General features: G+C 46.9%; 2 protein-coding genes across 5 annotated transcripts in view; one reads left to right on the top strand and one right to left on the bottom strand.

The window, feature by feature from the left end:
* Nucleotides 1-6,050, bottom strand: part of LOC140421474 (uncharacterized) — a 366,287-nt gene that overhangs the window by 290,604 nt on the left and 69,633 nt on the right. The window lies entirely within an intron of this gene.
* Nucleotides 1-6,050, top strand: part of LOC140421475 (uncharacterized) — an 856,937-nt gene that overhangs the window by 194,480 nt on the left and 656,407 nt on the right. The gene's annotated exons all lie outside the window — the stretch shown is intronic.

Below are 6,050 nucleotides of genomic sequence, written 5' to 3' on the forward strand. Positions count from 1 at the left end.
AGGGGTTTGCAGGGTCGTATGCTATATTGGGAACTTGCCGGACGGGAAACTGACACTGCGGCTGATAATCGTCTAGGTAATCAGGGAAATCCACCTCTAGTGCCCCCTCTTTTTCCAGGACTAACTCTTGATTCATCTGTGGGAATTGATTAGCATGGGTTTTAGAACGAGTGACTGTTACAGTCAGGGGGGAAAAAAACAAACAGGCAGACAGTGCAGGGATCCCTCGTGGCCGTTCCCCTTCAAAACAAGTATACCGTTTTGGATGCTGTTGGGGGGGATGACCTACCGGGGGAAGGCCCTAGCGGCCAGGTCTCTGGCACTGAGTCTGGCTCTGGGGCTCAGAAGGGAAGGGGGGAGAATAGAAAAGCAATAGTAGTAGGAGAGTCAATGGTTAGGGGAATAGATAGAAGATTCTGTGGTCGCGAGCGAGACTCCCGGAAGGTATGTTGCCTCCCGGGTGCCAGGGCCAGGGATGTCTCGGATCGTGTGTTCAGGATCCTTAAGGGGGAGGGGGAGCAGCCAGAAGTTGTGGTGCACATTGGTACCAACGACATAGGTAGGAAAAGGGGTGTGGAGGTAATAAACAAGTTTAGGGAGTTAGGCTGGAAGTTGAAAGCCAGGACAGACAGAGTTGTCATCTCTGGTTTGTTGCCGGTGCCACGTGATCGCGAAGCTAGGAATAGGGAGAGAGTGCAGTTGAACACGTGGCTGCAGGAATAGTGTAGGAGGGAGGGTTTCAGGTATTTGGATAATTGGAGCGCATTCTGGGGAAGGTGGGACCTGTACAAGCAGGACGGGTTGCATCTGAACCAGAGGGGCACCAATATCCTGGGAGGGAGGTTTTCTAGTACTCTTCGGGAGGGTTTAAACTAATTTGGCAGGGGAATGGGAACCGGATTTGTAGTCCAGCAACTAAGGTAGCCGATATTCAGGACGCCAAAGCGTGTAATGAGGCAGTGGGGAAGGGAACACTGACAAAGGAGAGTACTTGCAGGTACGGAGATGGGTTGAAGTGTGTATACTTCAACGCAAGAAGCATCAGGAATAAGGTGGGTGAACTTAAGGCATGGATCGGTACTTGGGACTACGATGTGGTGGCCATCACGGAAACTTGGATAGAAGAGGGGCAGAAATGGTTGTTGGCGGTCCCTGGTTATAGATGTTTCAATAAGATTAGGGAGGGTGGTAAAAGAGGTGGGGGGGGGGGTGGCATTATTAATTAGAGATAGTATAACAGCTGCAGAAAGGCAGTTCGAGGAGTATCACCCTATTGAGGTAGTATGGGTTGAAGTCAGAAATAGGAAAGGAGCAGTCACCTTGTTAGGAGTTTTCTATAGGCCCCCCAATAGAAACAGAGATGTGGAGGAACAGATTGGGAAACCGATTTTGGAAAGGTGCAGAAGTCATAGGGTAGTAGTCATGGGCGACTTTAACTTCCCAAATATTGAGTGGAAACTCTTTAGATCAAATAGTTTGGATGGGGTGGTGTTTGTACAGTGTGTCCAGGAAGCTTTTCTAACACAGTATGTCGATTGTCCGACCAGAGGAGGGGCAATATTGGATTTAGTACTGGTTAATGAACCAGGGCAAGTGATAGATTTGTTAGTGGGGGAGCATTTTGGAGATAGTGACCACAATTCTGTGACTTTCACTTTAGTAATGGAGAGGGATAGGTACGTGCAACAGGGCAAGGTTTACAATTGGGGGAAGGGTAAATACGATGTTGTCAGACAAGAATTGAAGTGCATAAGTTGGGGACATAGGCTGGCAGGGAAGGACACAAGTGAAATGTGGAACTTGTTCAAGGAACAGGTGCTACGTGTCCTTGATATGTATGTCCCTGTCAGGCAGGGAAGAGATGGTCGAGTGAGGGGACCATGGTTGACAAGAGTGGTTGAATGTCTTGTTAAAAGGAAAAAGGTGACTTATGTAAGGCTGAGGAAACAAGGTTCAGACAGGGCATTGGAGGGATACAAGATAGCCAGGAGGGAACTGAAGAAAGGGATTAGGAGAGCTAAGAGAGGGCACGAACAATCTTTGGCGGGTAGGATCAAGGAAAACCCCAAGGCCTTTTACACATATGTGAGAAATATGAGAATGACTAGAGCGAGGGTAGGTCCAATCAAGGACAGTAGCGGGAGATTGTGTATTGAGTCTGAAGAGATAGGAGAGGTCTTGAACGAATACTTTTCTTCTGTATTTACAAATGAGAGGGGCGATATTGTTGGAGAGGACAGTGTGAAACAGATTGGTAAGCTCGAGGAAATACTTGTTAGGAAGGAAGATGTGTTGGGCATTTTGAAAAACTTGAGGATAGACAAGTCCCCCGGGCCTGACGGGATATATCCAAGGATTCTATGGGAAGCAATAGATGAAATTGCAGAGCCGTTGGCAATTATCTTTTCGTCCTCACTGTCAACAGGGGTGGTACCAGGAGATTGGAGTGGCGAATGTCGTGCCCCTGTTCAAAAAAGGAACTAGGGATAACCCTGGGAATTACAGGCCAGTTAGTCTTACTTCGGTGGTAGGCAAAGTAATGGAAAGGGTACTGAAGGATAGGATTTCTGAGCATCTGGAAAGACACTGCTTGATTAGGGATAGTCAGCACGGATTTGTGAGGGGTAGGTCTTGCCTTACAAGTCTTATTGAATTCTTTGAGGAGGTGACCAAGCATGTGGATGAAGGTAAAGCAGTGGATGTAGTGTACATGGATTTTAGTAAAGCATTTGATAAAGTTCCCCATGGTAGGCTTATGCAGAAAGTAAGGAGGCACGGGATAGTGGGAAATTTGGCCAGTTGGATAACGAACTGGCTAACCGATAGAAGTCAGAGAGTGGTGGTGGATGGCAAATATTCAGCCTGGATCCCAGTTACCAGTGGCGTACCGCAGGGATCAGTTCTGGGTCCTCTGCTGTTTGTGATTTTCATTAATGACTTGGATGAGGGAGTTGAAGGGTGGGTCAGTAAATTTGCAGACAATACGAAGATTGGTGGAGTTGTGGATAGTAAGGAGGGCTGTTGTCGGCTGCAAAGAGACATAGATAGGATGCAGAGCTGGGCTGAGAAGTGGCAGATGGAGTTTAACCCTGAAAAGTGTGAGGTTGTACATTTTGGAAGGACAAATATGAATGCGGAATACAGGGTTAACGGTAGAGTTCTTGGCAATGTGGAGGAGCAGAGAGATCTTGGGGTCTATGTTCATACATCTTTGAAAGTTGCCACTCAAGTGGATAGAGCTGTGAAGAAGGCCTATGGTGTGCTCGCGTTCATTAACAGAGGGACTGAATTTAAGAGCCGTGAGGTGATGATGCAGCTGTACAAAACTTTGGTAAGGCCACATTTGGAGTACTGTGTACAGTTCTGGTCGCCTCATTTTAGGAAGGATGTGGAAGCTCTGGAAAAGGTGCAAAGAAGGAGAGTAGGTCTTACGAGGAAAGGTTGAGGGTGCTAGGCCTTTTCTCATTAGAGCGGAGAAGGATGAGGGGCGACTTGATAGAGGTTTATAAGATGATCAGGGGAATAGATAGAGTACAGTCAGAGACTTTTTCCCCGGGTGGAACAAACCATTACAAGGGGACATAAATTTAAGGTGAAAGGTGGAAGATATCGGAGGGATATCAGAGGTAGGTTCTTTACCCAGAGAGTAGTGGGGGCGTGGAATGCACTGCCTGTGGAAGTAGTTGAGTCGGATACATTAGGGACCTTCAAGCAGCTACTGGATAGGTACATGGATTACGGTAAAATGATAGAGTGTAGATTTATTTGTTCTTAAGGGCAGCACGGTAGCATTGTGGATAGCACAATTGCTTCACAGATCCATGGTCCCAGGTTCGATTTCGGCTTGGGTCATTGTCTGTGCGGAGTCTGCACGTCCTCCCCGTGTCTGCGTGGGTTTCCTCCGGGTGCTCCGGTTTCCTCCCACAGTCCAAAGATGTGCGGGTTAGGTGAATTGGCCAATGATAAATTGCCCTTAATGTTTAAATTGCCCTTGGTGTTGGGTGGAGGTGTTGAGTTTGGGTAGGGTGCTCTTTCCAAGAGCCAGTGCAGACTCAAAGGGCCGAATGGCCTCCTTCTGCAATGTAAATTCAATGATAATCTATGATTAATCTAGGACAAAGGTTCGGCACAACATCGTGGGCCGAAGGGCCTGTTCTGTGCTGTATTTTCTATGAGTGCGAGTCGCCGGACCTCCTTGCGACGGTGGAGGTGGTGATAGTGGCGGGGGGGCGGTGGATAAAGGGCTTGAATGTACACATCTTTAATGTAATTTCTAACATGGTCACACCAGAGGAATAAAGAGCTTTTTTTGTCTGAAACACCATTTGTTTTAGAACAGTTTAAACTACAATCAGAACCCTGGGAATGTAAGGTGGAGGCGGTCGTAGTGGCGGTGTAACGGTCGGTCACCCCCTATAGTGGCAATTTTCAGGGTCATCCTCATCGTCTCCCTCGGTCAAGGCAAGGCCGGCCATTTGACCGTACGGTCCTGATTTAGAAATGGGGGTTTTACAGACTTAGGTCTTTTTCTATGGTGGGCATATTCCTTTTTCAAACCCCCCCCCCCCCCGCAGTCTTAACAATTCCCCCTTTTGTTAATTCAATACCCAATTTTAAAGCGTTAGCCTGCCAATTAGCCAATAAAGATGCATCTTTTAATTAATTTTTTGGCAGTACTCCCGCCATAACTCAATCAATTTCTTAGCTGTGGAGCTACGGTTATGTTGCCAAATAATCTGCTGTCCCTCTATAACCGTAGACAAATCTTTTGATCCTCCCAGGGGCCATTTCCCCTTTCCCAAATTTTTATGCAATTCTCCCGAGAACTGCCGCAGCTGCTGAGAATGTTCCGGATACTGTTCACAAAGAGTTTGAAGCGCGCTTCCACTATCAGCTGTGCTATCTAAAGTATTACCCATTGTCTCCTATCCTCGGATGATCCTTGTGGTTTCCTATTTAATTTTGATAGTGATCCTAAATCGCCTATTCAATCAAGAATTTAAACGGGGTTATCCTGCCCCATTGCCCAATCAAAAGGCTAAATCAAACTGTTCGAAAGTGATTTTTAGAAGGTCAAAGTCTGGAAATGAAACATGAAAAGAGAGAGAAAGAGAAGACTGATTTAAACAGACTGACAGGGAATCAAATACAGAACTAACAGACAGACAGACTCAGAGAATTAAAGACAGAACAGATTTAAGAAATTGTTTGAATGTTCCGACAGGGCACGCAACGGTCAAGCCCTGTTTATTATGTTTCCTTTAGGTGTTATCCGCACCCTTAATTATATAATTTGGACAGAGTTATCCGTTCTCCGTAATATTCAATCTGATCAACCCGAAGTGTCGAACAAGTCTAGACACTGGTTGATATACTTATTTATCGAAAATCACCTTTTATCGTGAAGGTATTAGGCAACCCTAAGGATCATCATCATTCATTTACCTACCCAGAGATTTAAGGAGCCCTGGTACTCCAACTCGGACTATTTAGGGGAAGGACTCTAACCCCCCCCAAGGTTTCCAACCCGGTTCTTTAGGAAGGATTTTAACCTCCCAGGGACTCCAATCTGGTACTTAAGGGACTTTAGGAGATCCAATCCTCCAGGGCCTCAAACCCAGTACTTTAAGAAGGTCCAACCTTCTAGGGAACCTATAGCACCAACCCGGTTTAAGAAGGTCTAACCCTCTAGGGATTCCAACCCTGGTACTTTAGGGAGGACTCTCACCTCCCAGGGACTCAAACCCGGGATTCTAGGGAGGACTTTAACCTCCCAGGGACTCCAAACCCTGGACTGTTTAGGGACGACTCTAACCTCCCAGGGTTTCCAACCCGGTACTTTAGGAAGGTCCGATCTTCCCGGGACCCCGACCTTAAGAAGGTCCAACCTTCCTGGGACTCCAACCCGGTACCTTTAAGAAGGTCCAACCTTCTAGGGACTCCAACCCGGTACTTTAGGAAGGTCCAACCTTTCCAAGGAACTTGATAACACCAACCCTTCTTCGTAACGGGTTCGCCGGACTGCTTTGATTTCGTCAGAGTCTTCACCG

This window comes from Scyliorhinus torazame, chromosome 5 (genome assembly GCF_047496885.1).
Source record: "Scyliorhinus torazame isolate Kashiwa2021f chromosome 5, sScyTor2.1, whole genome shotgun sequence".
NCBI classification, from domain to species: Eukaryota; Metazoa; Chordata; class Chondrichthyes; order Carcharhiniformes; family Scyliorhinidae; genus Scyliorhinus; species Scyliorhinus torazame.